The sequence below is a fragment of the Hyperoodon ampullatus genome (assembly GCF_949752795.1).
Source record: "Hyperoodon ampullatus genome assembly, chromosome: 12".
In the NCBI taxonomy this organism is placed as follows: Eukaryota; Metazoa; Chordata; class Mammalia; order Artiodactyla; family Ziphiidae; genus Hyperoodon; species Hyperoodon ampullatus.
In genome coordinates this window covers 60292856-60312365 of record NC_136925.1, presented here as the reverse complement: position 1 = coordinate 60312365, position 19510 = coordinate 60292856, and the positions used below count along the sequence as shown (strand labels likewise).

The window sequence follows — 19510 nt, the reverse complement described above, 5'->3', positions numbered from 1 at the left end:
CTGGAAATTTTGGTTGAATCAGCAGATGCCAAACCTGCAGCTATGGAGGGCTGACTGTATACAGTATGATATCACTTTTATAAAACCCAGAAACTAAACATTATGTTGGTTAACCATACAGACATATGTGAAAGAATTATTTTAAAAAGTAAGGAAATGAAAAACAGATAATGTTGGATACTGGTTGACTTGTGGGGGGCTTGGGGAGGCGGAAGTATAAGACTAGTAAAAAGCATCAGAGTAGAGGCCAATTATCAGTAATGTTGCAATTCTTGGATTGCAGATGCTTTTTAAATTAGAAGGAGATAAAGGAGAAAGAATTGAAGAGTTATCTTCTTTCATTTTTTCCTGCCCCTAATCAAGGAAAAATCAGTAAATAGCTGAGAGTCCCAGAGAGAGACCGATGGTTGGAGAAGTTGTGCTCTTGAACTTCTTTCTGTCTTCAACACAATGCTTTCCTCACAGGAAGTGTCCGCAGTAAAGCTCACTATCAACTCCAAACATGAAGCTCTCATCCAACAGCACATGGGAGGCTTTTTGGCTGCCACAAGCTGCCCCCAGAGAATCCACTCATTCTGTGTGCTTGTCGACTGTGTCATAGCTCAGCTTGAGTCTCCACAAGATAAGCTCTTCAAGGCAGAACATTTCCAGCTGTTGTGGTCAGACAGCAGCAGGTTCTTATCTGAGGACAGCAGGGCCATGTGGCACACTGCAGCCAGGGCAGTGTTGGAGAAGCATGTGGTCCCTGTACACAGTAGCAAGGTCCAATGGACAGCAATTAGCACCAGGAGAATGAAGATGAACGGGACATATACATAACCTTCATAAAAATGTCACAGGGAAAAAGACTCACAAACCATATGGATCCATGCCGGGTCTCTCCCAGGGATGGCCTTTTATATTACACTAGTCCAAGTGATGGCTTTTAAAAAGAGATTTTTTTTCACTCCCATGTCTTTCTGACCAGCCCTACCAAAAGAAGTAAAGAAATAGGCTGTCTATGTGATGTTGGATGAAACAATCTTGACATTTTGTGGCTTTCTCCACTCCGAGTTTCTGGACCAGCATTCTCATCTGCATATGTTGGTAGCTAATTAAGTGGACAGCCTCCTCTGGTACTATTTTCCCTTTTATTTTTAGTGATGTTGTTCTGAACTTGTGGGTATTTCAGATATGTCCTCATCCATTTTCAAAAGGTCAATACTTAAAAGTTCGTTGTTCTTAGCAAAGAAACAAGCCCTCACCAGCTGATATAAGCAGAAAAAATGTATTCAAAAGAATTTTGTGTCACTTGCAAGATCACACAGATGGCTGCAGAATCAGTCCCAAGTTACAGGCAGGCACTAACAAGGAGACTGAACAAAACTGTAGCCAAAATCCAGGCACAGTGATGGTCCAGAAGTCAGTACTGACACTGCTGGTGACCACAATATCATGGGGTGCTGGATACACTGGCTTTATTGTTGCTGCTGCCCTACATGCCCCATCCTGGGAAAGTGAGTGTGGGGCTGCTGACATTACAAATAGGAAGAAAAGTCATTTTGATTTTATCTATTTGAGACATCAACTTCTGATTCAAAATCTGGAACACCTAAAATGTGCCTCATGCCACTCGCGGTGTTTGGGATATATCACTGAAAGAACAAACAAATGCCTCCATCCTCTTAGAAATTATATTCAAGCAGAGGAGAGTGGAGTATCTTGAGACGAACCATAAACAATAAAGTAAAGGATCAGGTAAATTGATGTTAGATGATAAAGTGCTTTAGGAAAACAAGGGTAGAGTAAGGGGGATAAAAAGGGTGGGCTGGGTGGGTGCTTGTAGGTGACAATTTTAAATGGAGTGTTTTGGGAGTCCTCATAAAAGAGTGACATTCCAGCAAAGATTGCAGGAGTAGAGGGTTGAGAGATCTTGTGGCCACTGTAAAAAATACAGTCTGGCACGTGGACCATGAATTTCAGAGGGGACAGTGAAGTGATTTGTGGAACTGGAGCAGTGGGAGAGGGAGACAGTACAGAGTGTTACGGGGAATAAAAGCAGAAGAAAAAAGGTTAACTGTGAGCCCAGGTGAGAGATAAAAACAGTAATAAAGGGTTAAATGAGAGTATTTCCAGGGTGAATTCAAGACAGAGAATGTGCATTAGGGGATTGGGAGCAGGGTGAGTACCAGCAGCTCCTTATCAATAGAGGTAAGGAAATTTGGGGTACCTGGGTCATAGTCTCAGGTTGTAGGTCCTTTCAGCTCCTGAAAATGATGGTAGAAGATTTGGGTGGAGGAGTGGTCACAGATTCAGTGCACTTATTGGAGGAGACAGAGTCTTATACTAGATGTTTGGACTTTGCCTTGATATCTGTTAATGGAATGCTATAAACTGAATGTTTGTGTCCATCCAATATTTGTATTTTGAATCCTAGTGCCCAATGTGATGGTGTTTGGAGGTGAGGCTTGGGGAGTGATTAGTTCATGAGGGTGGAGCTGTCATGAATGGGATTAGTGCCCTTATAAAAGAGGCCTCAGAGAGATGGCCATCTATGAACCAGGAAGCAGGCTCTCATCAGACACCAAATATGCCGGCACCAAGATTTGGCACTTCCCAGCATTCAGAACTGTGAGAAATAAATTTTTGTTTTTTATAATCCACCCGGTTTATATCATAACAGTAGTTATAGTTTATATTATAACAATAGTATTTTGTTATAGCAGCCTAAATGGACTAGGACAATAGTAGAGATTTTTGGAGAAGCTGATGGTTACTCTCAGTGTGTGGGCCCTCTCTTGACTCTTGATGATGGGATAGAAAGTCTAGGTGATTCTTGTGGAGTTATCTGATTGGCCACACTTAGGTCGGGTGCCTAGCCCTATCCACAAAGGAACCTGGCAAATAAAATATCTGACCCATATGATGGGAGGAAAAGTGTCAGTTCCACCTTATAATATAAACCCAGTTAATAAATGTAGAAAGAAACAAGGGAATAAAAACTCACCATTTGGCAATCACCACAGTAATAATTGTTGCAGGAAGATGCACTGATTGACCACTGGAAAACTTGAGGAGAAACAGGATAGTTACATAGACTCAAACTGTCTCTCCCAAGATATTTATCAATTGAAAAAGGGAAAATAGTAACTACAGTGGAGAATCCCAGCAGATATCACTTAAGCAAGTGTTCAAAGGTTGATATCACCAGTAGTAGGATATATTGAAAACATATACCCCCTGTTTCAAAGATACATTGAGGACAAAATATTATTTCTGCAGTATTTTTGCCAAAAACTGCATAATTTCAATCTAATTGTTGGAAAACATCGGACAAACCACAAAATAACTGACCAGTACTCATCAAAATTGTCAGGGTCATGAAAAAAATGGAAAGAATGAGGAACTGTCATAGATTGCAGAAGACTAAGGAGACAAAACTAAATGCAGTGTGATATCCAGAATAAGATCTTGAAACAAACAAAAAATGACATTAGAAGAAAAACTGATGAAATTAGAATAAAGTTTGTAGGTTAGTTTGGTAGTATTGTACCAATGTTCATTTCCTTGCATTGATAATAGTACTATAGTTACATAAGTTGTTAACATAAGGAGGTGAATTATCTGTACTATTCTTGCAACTTTCTGTAAGTCAAAAGTTATTCACAAATAAAAAGCTGGAAAAAAGAAAATATGTAATTAAAAGACATTCCACAGTGTGAGAGAAAATAGTTCAACAAATATAATGATCAAAAGACTCATATCCAGAGTAATTTGTGAGTCAATCACAAAATAAATAAATAAATAAAAACAACAGATAACCCAATAGAAAAATAGGCAAGAGACTTCAACACATACTTTACAAAAGAGGATGTCAAAAATTCCAGTGAACACGTAAAAACGTGTTCAACTTCATGAATCACCAAAGCAATGTAAATTAATAACACAATGAATACAATATTAACCTACCAGAATTGCTAATGTTAAAGAGATAACACAGTCAAGTATGGGTCAAGATGCAGAGCTGCTGTGACTCTCATATACTCGTAGCTAGAATGAAAATAGGTACAAACACCTAAGAACTTTTTGGCATTATCTACTAGAGTTATATATATATATCCTTTGACCTAGCAATTTTACTTCTAGATATATATCCATTAGAAATGAGACAATGTGTTTACCAAAAGATATGTCATAGCCTACAAGTAAAATCTATTCAAAAGTTCATCAACAGTAGAATGGATAAAGTATGGTAATCATATAATGAAATATTATATAGCTATGAGAATGAATGAGAAGTGAAACATGAATGAATCTCACAAGCATAAAATTGAGCAAGAGAAGCCAGACTCACAAAAACATGTACTATGATGTCATTCATATGAAAGTCAAAACAAGCGAACCTAATCTATGATTTTAAAACTTACAATAGTGAATTTATTTGGAGAGGAGAATGGGAGTAGTAATTGGAATGTGCAGAATGGGGAGTTCTGGGAATTTGATAAGGTTCTATTTCTTGATCTGGGTGGTCTCATGGGTATGTTCAATTGGTGATCAACAAACAAACTGTACTCTTAGAATTTTTGCACTTTGATGTATGTATGGTAGATTTCAATAAAAAAATTTAAACCTTTTTTCTTTGATAGAAAAAATGTATTATTTAAAAATGGAGATATGGTTATTTGCAGATATCCTCTCCCCGCTTTTTGTTCAGGATGGGATTATAAGCATTCTTTCCCATATCGATACACTTCTGTCTCTAATTTCTTATTTATGAGAAATTCTCTGTCTCTTTTATTTCCTTTTGTTTATTGTTTTCTTTCATATGTCTCAGGTTGATACTAATGTGGAACACAGGGTCTTTTCTTTGATTTCTTTCCAAAATATTACCAGAAAGCCAACATAGGTCATAGACTTTTACTTATTTTAGGGGGCAAATAGGGCAAGGCAGGAGGCTTATGCAGAAGATCATATGGTTTAAATATAAACTTCTTAACCTTAAAAGTCATTGCCATTACCCTTATCCTTTCCTCCCCCTCCACAATCTCCTGCTGGAAAAGTTTAACTGCTTACTTCCTCTTCCTGGATTCCCATCCCCATCATGTTTCTTCTCTTCCCTAATCTAATGTTTGTTATTGGTGGGTTTTTTTCCTTTCTAGCTAGCTTATTGAAATCTCCCATATAATTTTCTTTAAAATCACTTTATTTCATGCATAAATTTTACTGGCAATATTCTGAAAGCTAATTTCCCGTATCAAAGATGTCTCATCAGATTAGCCAAGCCAAAATAGCCCTCCCCACTAGGATATGAGTTTGTTACTCTTCTCTAGGCAGAGTCGTGCTGCTGGTCCTTAAACTGATAATCATTCTTCACTTTTCTTGATCCTTACACTGTATTTACTCACAGTTATTTTCCTAACCATGTAGGTCCTGGTGCACTGCCCACGTTAATATCATATCTATTTTTCATTGAGATATAATTGACATATAACTTTATATTAGTTTCAAGTGTTGTTGTACAACACTTTGTCTTTTAATTTAAGAATAGAGGCAGCACAGGGCCATACAGCAGCTCAAAACAACAGAACTGGTTTACTGTTCTTTTGTGTCATTTTTCTCTGAGGACTAATTTATTTCTGGAAGACCTTGTCATCCTCTTATAATTTATTGCCAAACCAATATTTTCATGCATATTCATTTATTTTTTACCTTGCTACACAACCATTACATTTGTAGTTGCCTGATGGGCATTATTACTTGGAAGTCTGGTTATTACAACACTTTTATTATATCTAAAACCCAATTAATATATTCTGTCTATCCATGGCACTGGACCACAATATTGATTATGTCATGCTAACTGCAGAGGATGAACAGATAGTGGCAAGTGCATTGAATGCCCATTAAGACTGATGAATGGCACAGGAGAGACAATAAACTCTCAAAAGTTTTAGAAGGCCTATCATATTGAAGAAGTTTTAATGGGTCCAATGATCTGGGTTATCCTTAAACAACCTTTCTAAGGACACATTGTTATTTATTGCAGCCCTCTTCATTAAGAAAGAATCTCAATCACTTTGTTGAAACTAGCACAATATTGTAAATCAACTATATTCCAATAAAATTAAAATTAAAAAAAAGGAAAGAAGCTCACTTCACCTCAAAGAGATTGTAAGTAAGAAATTTTGTAGGCTTGGCTATCATGCATTTCTTATGTGAACCCCTAGGTATGAAGCTAGAAACATTCAGCTTCCAGAAAGAGATGGGGTCATTATTAGCCTCCAGTTTACTAAGAATACTGTGAAGTTCTAGTGGTCCACCTCAACCCAGTTTACTCCTCAGAGAACCCTCAAGAAATTGTTTTTGTAGTTGCATTACATAAGAAATTATATCTATAGCCAAAACTAAATTCTATGCTCACTTTATCAACATTATAAAACCATTTCTCCTGTGTTTGACAAGCATAATATCAATAAGTCAATCTTAGTGTTTTAACATTAAAACCTTGTCTCTTTTTTTGTTGGGTCTGAAAGTGATAGCACATCATCTATAATGTACTCTGAACCAAGAATGCCCTCTTATAAAAGTCCTCAGTTTGTTTTTCCTCTGTAGAACAATATCCCTATAAACTGTAGAGAATCCATTGTTAAAACATGAAATCTGTCTTTGATAATTTTAGCTATACTAAGTAATAAAGTAACTTTGGTTCAAATGTAAGAGAAACATCTCTATCCTTCTTTTATTTCTGTCTGTCCTGTTAAAGAAAGGTTTAAGAATTAATTTAGGAATTCATCAACTTTAAATAATGAAGGAGATGAGTGTTTAGGTACCAATAATTTCCAAATCTGTCTTGAATATGTCAGCATTTGATAAGAAGAAAGAATGATGAAGATATTAATAATTCTGCTTTACTCTTACCCCAAATTGTTTTAAGCCAAGGCAATATATCTGGATTTAAATAATGTTGGTCTAAGAGAAAGATAGCGCCTAAAGAATAATTGGAATATCCAGTGGAAAAACTTTTTTTTTCTTTTGTCCAGTGGAAGAATCTTGACTCTATAATCTCTCTACACCACACCTGAGCCTGCCCTTAAAAAAAGAAAAAAAAAAAAAAAACTATCAAAGATTTCTCCTCACGTTCCCATTCTTTCCCCCAGCCCCACCTAGAAAAGATGTGAAGAAATTGCTTCACTTAAAAATTCAATCTAACCTAAATGTGATTAAGTCTGTTGTTATTTTTGTTTAGTCACAAAAATGTAAATCAAATTTTCACTTGGAAATGAAACTGATAATTTGAAATGGTAGACCAATATGAATTAGTCTGAAAGATTTTTAGATGAAAAGGAAAGAACTTTTGCAAGTATAGGAGGATGAGAAACAGAAAATTACATCATTTATATGAAAGAAAAATAGTTTACCTCATATGATTAATGTAAAAATTAAATGTGAAATTTGAATCCTAAGTCAACTGAGTAAGCCATCGCATCTAGGCCAACTATATTTCTAGATAAAAAAGCAAGATAATGATTTTTTATATCAATCCTATTGTGAGAGGTAGTCCAAAAGGGATTGGTATTCCTAGAATATATTGATAGTTTACAGAGATTATAAAGAGCAATTTATATCCAAACTATCCCCAATAAATCTACACCATGTGGTCAGTGCATCTAAAAAAGAAAATTTTGACACCACTGGTAAATTTTTAAAACACACAAAAACCAGAAATGAAAATAATGAGCATATAAGACTAAATATTTGTTAACATTTTGCCATATTTAATAGATTTGTGAACATTATTCCCACACATATGCTGTACTTTTACTGCACACTTATTCAGTCATAAACAATACATATTTTTTATCTTTAAAATGTTATGCAACTGACATCATACTGTATGTATTCTTTCTATAACTTCTTTCCTTTCAGTATTATGTTCTGGAGATTTTTTCATATTGAACGCTAGTTTTAATGGCTGAGAAGTTTCCATTGCACGTCTTTTTTAGTTTAGTTTAGCTTGTTTGTTTTTTTATTTTAACAATCAGTGTTGCAATGAATATCCCAGTACATGTGTCTTTATGCACGTGTGTTAGAACAGCTGGGCTACAGGGTATAAAACTTTAATTTTATTAGCTGTAGAGAGGCAGTGCATCATACAGTAGGTATGTTGTTTGTGTGAGTTCAAGTCTTGACTCTGTCGTTTACTCTGTGTGTACCCTTGCCATATTTGACTCTGTTTCTTGATCTCTAAAATCATGATAGTAGAAGTAACTGCCTATGACAGACTGCCTGTTGTACTCCAATATCCATTATCTCCTTTGTCCATAGCAGAGTTTCAGGTGCCCAGATAAAGGCTACATTTCTTAGCATTCTTCCAGCTAGATGTGAACATGTGACTACATTCTGGTTAATGGGGTGTGAGTGAAAGTGATGTACACTCCTGCATGTGTTTGTCTGCCTTTCCCCACTTCCTGCTATCTAGAAATGGTGAGAGAGAGAGAATGGTATGTGTGTGTGTGTGAGAAAGAGAGAGAGAGAGAGTCCTTATTCCTAGAGATGGAATCTCCATCTTGAAATCTTGAACCTGGTAGAGTTGCCCTGTTAGCCATCTACTGCTGGACTGTTATAAGGAGGATAAATAGATGTCTTATTTAACCACTGGGTTTTTATTAATCACTTTTTTACAGCAGTCCAGTTCAGACTCTAAAAATACACCATTTATGACATTGTCATAGTAAATACAACAGTGCTTAGAACAGTGTTCAACGAGTATATCAATTATTTTGTTATCATTCCAACAATTGCCGAATTGCTCTCTAAGGTGTTTCACTAATTTATAAACTTACAAGCAGTGCATAAGTCTTCACACTTCATTGCATTTTTTATATTGCTGCAATTTGATGGATGTAAATTACTTTTTATTAATTCATATTTTCTTATTAAGATTTTTTAAAATGAAGAGCAACAAACATTTAGAAAAGTGCACAAATCATCAGTATACAGCTTAATGAGCATTTATAAAGTGAGAATACATGTATTATCAGAATCAAGAATATCAGACCTCCTTTTTCCTCCTCCCAGTTACTACCACCATCCTCCTTAAAGGTAAACACTACCCTGAATTTTAATCACATAAATGTTATGGGCAAAATTGTACCCCCCCCCCCACACAACTCATTTGCTGAAGTTCTAACCCCCAGTACCTCAAATGAGACTGTATTTGGAAATAGAGTCTTTAAAGAGTAATTAGTTTAAAAAGAGGTCATCGGGGTAGACCCTAATCCAACATGACTGGTGTTCTTATAAGGAGAGATTAGGACACAGATGGGTACAAAGGGAAGACAATGTGAAAATATAAGGAGAAGATGGTCTTCTACAAACCAAAAGAGAAACGTCTCAAAAGAAACCAACCCTGCCAATCTTGAATTTCTAGCCACCAGCACTGTGAGAAAATAAATGTCTGCTGTTTTAGACATCCAGTTTGCAGTGCTTCATAATGGCAGCCCCCCCAAAACTAGTAAAGTAGATTAGTTTCATTCAGATTGATTTAGTATCAGAATCACTATCGGATTCAGAATCTTTTGTGTTAGATCTGTTCACTAAAGATATTTTCTTGAGATTTACTGCATTGTTGAACATGGTGGTAGTTTGTCCATCTTGTTGGTCTATGGCATTCCATTACGTGTGTGTAAAAATTTATTGCTCCATTTATGTTGATAAGCATTTGAGTCATTTCCAGTGTTTGGCTGCTATAAAGAGTGTTGCTTTGAAGATTCTTGTACAACTTGTTCATATTGGTGAGCACATGTTCATTTTTCTTGGGTATTGATCTAGGAATGGAATTGTTGCATCATGGTAAGTGCATTTGTTCAATTCTAGTAGATTCACACAAAAATTTTTCTAAAGTAACTTCACCAGTCTACACTCTCAACAGCAGTACATTCCAGTTGCTCCACATTCTTTTGGCATGAGGTATTTTCTGTATTTTTTATTTTGGTTACTCTGATGTGTAATAATTTCACTGTGAATTTAATATGTATTTCCTTAACTACTAATGAGACTGAGCACTTGCTTTATGGACTAGCATATGGCCAATTTTATACTTGAAAAGAATGTGTATTCCATGTTTGTGCAGTGTCCTCTATTATTTCAAGTCAGTTAAACTGGTTACTCATGCTGCTGAAATCTTCCATATCCTCATCAATCTTTGTAATAAAATGCCCCAATGATTGTGGATTTGTCAATTTCTTCTCTACATTCTGTCAGTTAATTGATTTACATATTTTGAGCCTTTATGAATTGTTATATATGCCTAGTAGATTGGATCTTTTATCATTTTGAAATATTCTTTTTTATCTCTAATAGTGATTTTTTCAGTAAAGCGTACTTCTAATATTAGTACAGTTATATAAATTTTATTTTGGCTAATATTTGCATATGTATCTTTTTTCATTCTTTTTAGAAAAAAATTACTTTCAACATTTCTACATTCTTACATTTAAGATGCATCTTTTGTGTGTCATAAATGGCTGACTTTAAAAAACATCCAGGGACTTCCCTGGTGGCACAGTGGTTAAGAAACCGCGTGCCAGTGCAGGGGACATGGGTTCGAGCCCTGGTCCAGGAAGATCCCACATGCCATGGAGCAACTGAACCCGTGCACCACAACTGCTGTGCCTGTGCTCTAGAGCCCGCATGCCACAACTACTGAGCCCATGTGCCACAACTGTTGAAGCCTGTGTGCCTAGAGCCTGTGTTCCACAACAAGAGAAGCCATTGCAATAAGAAGCCCACGCACCGCAAGGAAGAGTAGCCCCTGCTCGCCGCAACTAGAGAAAGCCTGCACGCAGCAATGGAGGCCCAATGCAGCCAAAAATAAATAAATAAATAAATACCAAAAAAAAAAAAAAAAGCCCATCCAATTCGATAAACTTTGTCTTTTAATCACAGTGTTCAGACTACTTAACATTTAATTAAATAGCTGTTATATTTGGGTTTAAATCTACCATCTTATTATTTATTTTCTATATTTTTTTTTTGCCCTTTCTTGTTTTCTTTTAGATTAATCAAGTATTTTTTATTATTCCATACTTACCCTCTATTACTTTGTTATTCATTATTATACTATTCTTTAGCTGATTAGACTAAAGACTAAAACATGAACACTTGATTTGTTACATTTTAATACAAACTGTTACTTTTGCCACTTCCCCAGTAATGCATATATTCTTTTCCCGTCTTTCATTGTTACGTATTTTACATCTTCAAATATTTAAACCACACAATGTATTAGACAATATTTTAGACATTCATTCAGATGTATTAAAATAATTATCCTTTTTTTGTTCTTTATTTTTTCCTGCTTTTCTATGCAAGTTTTCTACCTAAAGAACTTAATAAAAATTTTATTATATATATATTTTTTATTGTGGGTCTGCAGGTCACTAACCCTCAGTTTTTGTATATCTGAATATATACTTATTTTACCTTAAATTTTTTTTTTTTTTTTTTTTTTTTTTTTTTTTTTTTTTTTGCGGTACGCGGGCCTCTCACTGTTGTGGCCTCTCCCGTTGCAGAGCACAGGCTCTGGACATGCAGGCTCAGTGGCCATGGTTCACGGGCCCAGCCGCTCCATGGCACGTGGGATCCTCCCGGACTGGGGCACGAACCCACATCCCCCGCATCGGCAGGCGGTCTCTCAACCACTGTGCCACTAAGGAAGCCCCTACCTTAAATTTTGATGGATATTTTTGCTGTGTATACAATTCTAGCTTAGCAGGTAGTTTATTCCAGTATTTAAAAACTATTACTTTCTTCTAGTTTCTAATGTTTGTGTTGCATATTTAGCCATTAGTCTGTTTCTTGCTTATTTGAGGGTAACATTTTCTCTCTGGATGCATCTGATATTTTCTCTGTATTTGTATTTGTATGTTTGAATCTTTTGTGTGTCAGTAGTTTTACTCTGATGTGTATCTGTGTGGACTTGCTTTGTATTTATCTCTTGTGTGGTTCATAAAATTTATTGAGTCTGTAGCTTGATATTTTCTACACATTTATGGAAATTCTTAGTCATATTCTTCAAATATTGTTTTGTCCCACTTTATCTCTTCTCTCCTTTTACACATATTATATATTTATTACATGCTAGACTTTTCATCATGTCCAGTATGTTTCTTGTAATATATTCTATACTTTTTCTCTTTTTTAGTCACTGTGTTTCATTCAAGCTATTACCTGCCAACCTGTCTTCCAGTGCCCTAATTCTCTCGTTAACAATGCCCAGCCTTCTGTTAAACCAATCCACTGAGTTCTTAATTTGGGTTTTTATATTTTTCCAAGCTAGAATTTTTATTTGATTCTTTTCTCTGGACTCTAGTTCTCTGCTAAAAGTCTCTATCTTGTTCTGTACTTTTTTTTGATCATATTAACCATAATTATTTTTAATTCTGTGTCTGATAACTCCAATATTTGGATCTCCTATGGATCTGTTTTTATTTTACCAAATTTTTTCCTTTTTGTTCTAAGTAATTTGATTCTGTTTCTGGTGTGACTGGTTGTTTTAAATGGATGTTGTCATTGTATATGAAAACGTTTAAAGATAATCTGACACTCATGATAATATTACTTTCCTACAGAGAGTACTAAATTTTGCTTCTGGTAGACAGACAATTAGAATAGAAGGAGGTCATCCTAATCTATTTTGGGTTGAACTAATTCCAGATATTTTTCACTAATAGTCTATTTCCAGTTTCCTTAGTCCAAAGCGTAGCCTTTCTGAAGTTTCAGCTGAATGTCTGGGACATTTTACCATGATCTTCTATGGTAAGCCCTGTATTAATTTTTTGTCTCCCCAGCCTTTGTGACTGCTGGAAACTCTGAAGTTTCTTAATCTCTTAGGTACCAGTTTTTGTTTGGTTTTTGGCATCCTGGCTGAAAGTTACAGACTGGCAAATACTGACAAATATTTCAACAGGGCAGGCAACAGTGAATATTGAGCTTACTTCTCCGTTATTCCTTTCTCTTTGGAATTTTGGCTTCTCAAGTCCTAACTATTTTGATGGCTCTCTGAAGTCTTACAACAGATTTAAAAATTTTTCCAGACATCTTTTGTTGTTTTATATTAAAATATTTAGTCTTATGCAAGTTAGGCAGCTATACCCAGATGCACACATCCTCTGGCTGTTATTTTAATTTGCATATCCATTTATTATAGTGGGATTGGGGAGGTCTTTATATATTTACTGATCATTGTGTTTTCTTCTCTGTGAATCCTTTGTCCAATTTTTATTAGGTTGTTTTTTGGTTGCTTACACATGAAGAACTCCAGATACTATTTGGGGGAAAGGAAGCTATAATATGTCTGCAAATATCTTCCTCTAGTCTGTGACTTGTCTCAATTTTTTTATGTTACCTTTTGTCACACAGAAATTTTCAATGCTAATAGATAAATTTCAAACATTTTTTCCTTTATAGTTTGTGGGTTTTGTGTCTGGTTTAATAAATTTTTCTGAGTCCTGATGTTATAAAGATATCCTCTTAGGATTCTCCTAAAAGTTTTTCAGTTTTATTTTCATATTGAGGCCTTTAATTTACCAGGCATTTACTTTTTCTCTGTTGTATTATGTAGGAATAGCCACATGTTCTAGCACCATGTATCAAATGCCAACCACTTCCCAACTGTCTGGTAATGTCACTGTTAGTGTTTTAGGTAAGATTAATTTTAGTATTTTTAATGTATTAATGACATTAATTTCTTTTTTATGTTCATATAACTACTTAAGGACAGTAATCACATCTCATGGCTCTTTGACTCTCCCAAACTTTTTAACTTTTACAAAAATTAAGTATAATGAAACATTGTTAATAGATATATTGATCTAAACTGATTCATGCTATATGTTGATAAACAACATAGCTCTTTCTACCTAGCACAAAATGTGCACCCATGATTTCTGTTGGATATTGCGACATGTGCAAGAAAATATTTACTTGTGGTGACTCTAAAATAGAGCTCTAGAAAAATATTATTAGTATTAGCTGAGATTTATTGGATACTGATTATGTGCTTGGAAATATTCTAAAAACTATGTTAACTCTATATGTGTTAACTTTATATATTTAATGCATTTCTAAGAAAACTGTGACTTAGGAAATACTATTATCAACATTTTTCAGATGAGAAAACTGAAGCACACTGTAACAAATTTTTACTCAAGTTTATAAAGATAGGCAATGCAGAATCATTTTATTTAATCCACTTCATTTTAACTTGAAAAATAAATGAAGTATTGCTATTGTATAACTTTCAGGTAAACAATAAATTGTGAAAATATTTCTAAATAAATATATATATTTTTCTGTGATATATGTCCACATTTATATTTCATTTTATGAATACAGTTATCATAATCATCAATAATAATTTATTGGAAAAGTACCAATTTGTGGCATTGTACAAGGTGTTAAAATTAACTGGAATTTTCTTGAATCTGCATAAAATGTTTGGTATGTTTGACTTTCACTGCTCTTTACTTGATAATGGCTGCATTTCAAGGGATAATGCACTTTATGTGCTGCTCTGGTGGTTAAAAACACATTTCACATAAATGGAATAAAGAACATTTAATGAACTAAGCTCTATGCATGTGAAAGCCAACAGAAATATTTGAAATGGTGTTTATTTTATAGCCCAGAAACTGTATTTTAAATGCTAGTATATGTTTATATGACAGTTCTATTAAATATAAAAGAGTCCCATTACAAGGGAAGTCCTTTACATAGACTTTTTATGTGGTCTAAATAGCATACCCAGCCCTGCAACTCCTCATGTGAGACATTTTTAGAACCTTATTTATGTTAAAGCCATAACAAACTAGCAACTAGAAAACTATATTGGGCACAAACGGCTAATAAAAAGAGATTGTTGAAAATACTTCTTAATAGCAACTTAGGAAGAATCCTGATGAAACAAAGTCAAGGCTCAGTGTCTCTGGAAACCTGCCACCCCAGTAATCACAGACCACAGGTACTCCCCCTTTTCCATCTTCATTGCTTTCTTGGCTGGAAATTAAACAGCCAATGAACTTTAAGATTGGTATTTGCCCTACTTTTCATCCGAGTGCCTACTGAGCCAGAGGTGTTCTGGAAAAAATCCTAGGATCATTTTCCTCCCTGTGCTGATTATTTACTAGATGATTCCTCTGAGAAGTAGGGCAGATACTCCAAAACTGGTCAAAGGGGGAAGAATGGCAGCCTGTGTGCACACATGAATCTGCATGTGTGTGCAAATGTGTGCATGTGTTTTCTATATGTAAGGTCTGGACACTTGAAATCTGGATCACTTCTCAGCTGAACTGCTGTGTTTAGACAAGCTAGCTAAAATGAACAGGTCAAACCCTTTATTTATAGAGTAAAAACTATTTGATCTGGGGTAGATATCAACTCTACAGTCAAACATGTGGGCCAAAGTCATTTTTATTGCTACTTTGTGCAGAATTCTGAAATGGTTCCTGTGGTAATCCATGTGAGCAAAGGAAAAGTTCCCACAGAAAAGTGGGCCAATCAAGTGTGAAATGTTGCTTGGATCACTAAAAAGCCAGTATGTGTTTATATAATTGAAAGTGTAAAGCAATGGAAGGAGAATGACTTTAATTTCTGAACTGCAGGAATCTCCTCATGAATTTTGCTCACCCAGGCGCTGGAGGTACACTGCTAGGGCAGTAGCTGAGGCAGGCACCAAACCAACGCTCTCTCTATGAAATATATAAAGATGCTGTACTCTGGAATATAGTTTGAAAACTACTCACCTATTGTAGTTATCTATGCCATAAGATGAATTGTTCAAAACCCATCAATTTTTGGAGTTGGCTGCCTCCTTCAGGTCAGTGACATTTGTCTCTCACCCAGTGAGGAAATTTGCTCCCCAACACCCTTGATGGAGGGGCTCCAGTCTGTTTCTGAACTCACAGTGTTGGGAAGCTCAAGACCTCAAAATCTGTCCAGATTTACTTGTAAGGAAATTTTTTTACAAGACATTTCCCAACCCATGTGTACTTAATTTATGTAATCATGTCACTTAAATGAAAATGGCCACCCAAGAACAGTTGGCTTATCTTAGAAGTTTCCCACTGCCATTCTTGGAATTTCCCTTTGGAATAGGGAAAAATTATACATATATACATACATATATATATTGAATATATATATAGCTCTATATATCTCACATATATAAAAATGTATTTTTAGCCTGTGTCATCCTGCTCAGCTTCTGAGCCTTTGTTGTGCTGAGTGGAGGAATGTGCCTTAAAGAGAATATCTTGAAGCTGTTCTAGGGCCCTAAATAAAGTATGTTTGGACTTGGAATATGAGTCAAGTTAATGAAATTAAAGTGCTTTCTGATTTTCTTATTCTCCATTCACATTTTCATTCTCTTTTAATCAAGTTGATTCTTCCTATTTGCAGACTGTTCTCCTTGATAGGGTTCTTCTAATAATACAGCTTCTGGATATGGTATAACAAGATATTGATATATGAATAACATCAATTTGTATGTGTCCATTTTTTTCTAAATTTTATTTCTGATTAAGTGTACTAGCACCAAAACTTTGGAGGGAAATATTGGGACTTTTGAAGGTTTTAAGATATCTGATTCTACTGGAATATTTAAGACAACTTTGAAAACAAAAAATAAATTTAGAGGACTAACACTGTATGTTATTAAGACTTATTATAAAGTTATAGAAATTAAAACAGTGTGGCATTGGTCATAAGACAGAGAAATAAAAGAGTAAAATAAAATAGTTTACAAAATGACCTACATATAATAGACAACTGATTTTCAACACAAGTTCAAAGGTAATTCAATGGTGAAAAAATAGTCTTTTCAATAAAAGTGCTTAGAAATTGGATATCCATATGGAAAAAAATGGATGAATAAACAAAAATTTGATTCATACATAACATTATATGCACAAGTTAACTCAAAAATAGGTTACAAACTAAATGTAAGATGTAAGACTATACATCTTCTAAAAGAAAACATAGGAGAAAACGTTTATGATCTTGGGTTAGGTAAAGATTTCTTAGATGAAACACCAAAAGCATAATTCATAAAAGAACAAATTAATAAATGAACTTAATAAAAATTGTTCTTTGAAAAACCAAGACTAGGAGAAAATCTTTGCCAAGTACCACTCTGATAAAAAACTAGTATCTCGCACATGTAAAAAATTCTCATAACTCAACAATATGTAAACAAATAATCCATATTTTTAAAAAGTGGGCAACTGGGTTTCCCTGGTGGCACAGTGGTTGAGAGTCCACCTGCCGATGCAGGGGACACAGGTTTGTGCCCCAATCCGGGAAGATCCTACATGCCGTGGAGCGGCTAGGCCTGTGATCCATGGCCGCTGAGCCTGCGCATCTGGAGCCTGTGCTCCGCAACGGGAGAGGCCACAACAGTGAGAGGCCTGCATACCGCAAAAAATAAATAAATAAATAATAAAAAGTGGGCAACAGTTTTGAATAGACACTTCATCTAAGAAGATATAAGAATGGCAAATAAGCACAAGAAAAGAAGTTCAATATTATTAGAGAAATGCAAATTAAAGCTACAATGTAATAAGGCAGAGATTCTTTGCAGAAAGTCACTGTGGCTTCCTGTTTCAGTAGTCTTTCTATGGAACCTAGCTGGCCTGCCACTTAGGGCCAGCGCTCTGACACCTCCTCACAGATCCCACAGACCACCTCCAGGAGCCCACTGCCTGCCGTGGTGGCCAGTTCCCCCTTGCAGGTTTACCAGAATGACTGCCAGGACTCAGAGGTCACCAGCAACTGCCAGATCAAGCAGGAGCTCTACATTTCCTATATCTACCTGTCCATGCACCTCTTACTACTTTGACTGTGATGATGTGGCTTTAAAGAACTTTGCCAAATGTTTTCTTCACCACTCTCATAAGGAGAGAGAACATGCTGGAAACTGATGAAGCTACAAGAACCAAGTAGATACCCAAAACTCCCATCAGGATATCAAGAAACCAAACTGAGACCACTGGGAGAGTGAGTTGAATGCAATGGAATGTATGTTACACTTGAAAAAAAGTGTGAGTCAGTCAGTACTGGAACTGCATAGACTGGCATTGACAAAAACAGACCTACTTGTGTGATTTCATCTGGACATACGACCTGAATGAGCAGGTGAAATCCATTAACGAACTGGGTGACCACCGTAATCAACTTGCATAAGATGGGGGTCCTGCAACCTGACACTACAGAGCCTGTCTTTGACAAGCACACCCTGGAAGACAGTGACCCTTAGGACTAAGCCTTAAGTTGGCTTCTCCATAGCCATGGGGGTGACCTCTTTGGTCACCAAGGCAGTGCATGCATTTGGGTTTACCTTTACCTTTTCTATAAGTTGCACCAAAGCACCAACTTAAGTTCTTCCATTTGTAGCATTCTTTCAAATAAAATAATTAGGTACAGCACACCCCCCAAAAAAACTGCAACAAAATAACACTGCATTGCATACTTATTAAATGGCTAAAATTTTCAAAGCTGATCATACTAAGTGTTGATGAGGAAGTGGAACTCTTACTGGTAGAGATGTAAAATGGTAAAACAGCTTTGGAAAATAGGCAGTTTCTTAAAATGTTAAACATACACCTATCATCTGACCTAGCAATTCCACTAGATCCTACCTAAGAGAAATGAAAGTACACGACCCTATAGAGACTTGTACACAAATGCTCATAGGAGCTTTATTTATAATAGCCAAATTTCCATTAATAGGTATGCATAAACTAAGTGATGTGGTTCACCCATTCAATGGAATGCTACTCAATAATAAAAATGGATGAAATATTTATCCATGTTACAGCAGGAAAGAGTTTCAGAATAATTATGCTGAGTGAAGGAAGTCAGAAAAAAAAATCCTGTATGATTCCATTTTTATAAACTTCTGAAAACTGCGAACTAATGTATTCTGACAGCAAACAGATCAGAGGTTGCCAGGAGAAAGAAGGTTAGGTGGTCCTGAAGGAAGGGATTATGAAGAAGTGCAAGGAAACTTCTGAGAGTGATAAATATGTTCATTACCTTGCAGGGGTTGTTCAAATTCTGTACTTTAAATATGTGCAGTTTATGTACGTCAACTATGCCTCAATAAAGCTATTTTAAAAATCTCTGAATGGCGTAAACTTAGCACAGGTTTATCTTTAAATAGATTGTTTATTATTTTTCTTTTTTTATCTGTTTTCTTTTTATTAAATTAATTTTTATTGGAGTACAGTTGATTTACAATGTTGTGTTAGTTTCTGCTATACAGCAAAGTGAATCAGTTATACTTATACATATATCTACTCTTTTTAAGATTCTTTTCCCATATAGGTCATTACAGAGTATTGAGTAGAGTTTCTAGCTATACAGTAGGTTCTTTTCTTTTTTTTTAACTTTTTATGTTCTATTGGAGTATAATTGATTAACAATGTTGTGTTAATTTCAGGTGTACTGCAAAGTGATTCAGTTATATATATAT

At 35.4% G+C, this 19510-nt stretch overlaps 1 pseudogene across 1 annotated transcript; it reads left to right on the top strand.

The window, feature by feature from the left end:
- The first annotated feature begins 450 nt into the window (after positions 1 to 450).
- Positions 451 to 18292, top strand: LOC307061560 (ferritin heavy chain-like; annotated as a pseudogene). Its single transcript has 2 exons — positions 451 to 747; positions 17681 to 18292. The product of its transcript is annotated as a ferritin heavy chain-like (transcript).
- Positions 18293 to 19510: the final 1218 nt, after the last annotated feature.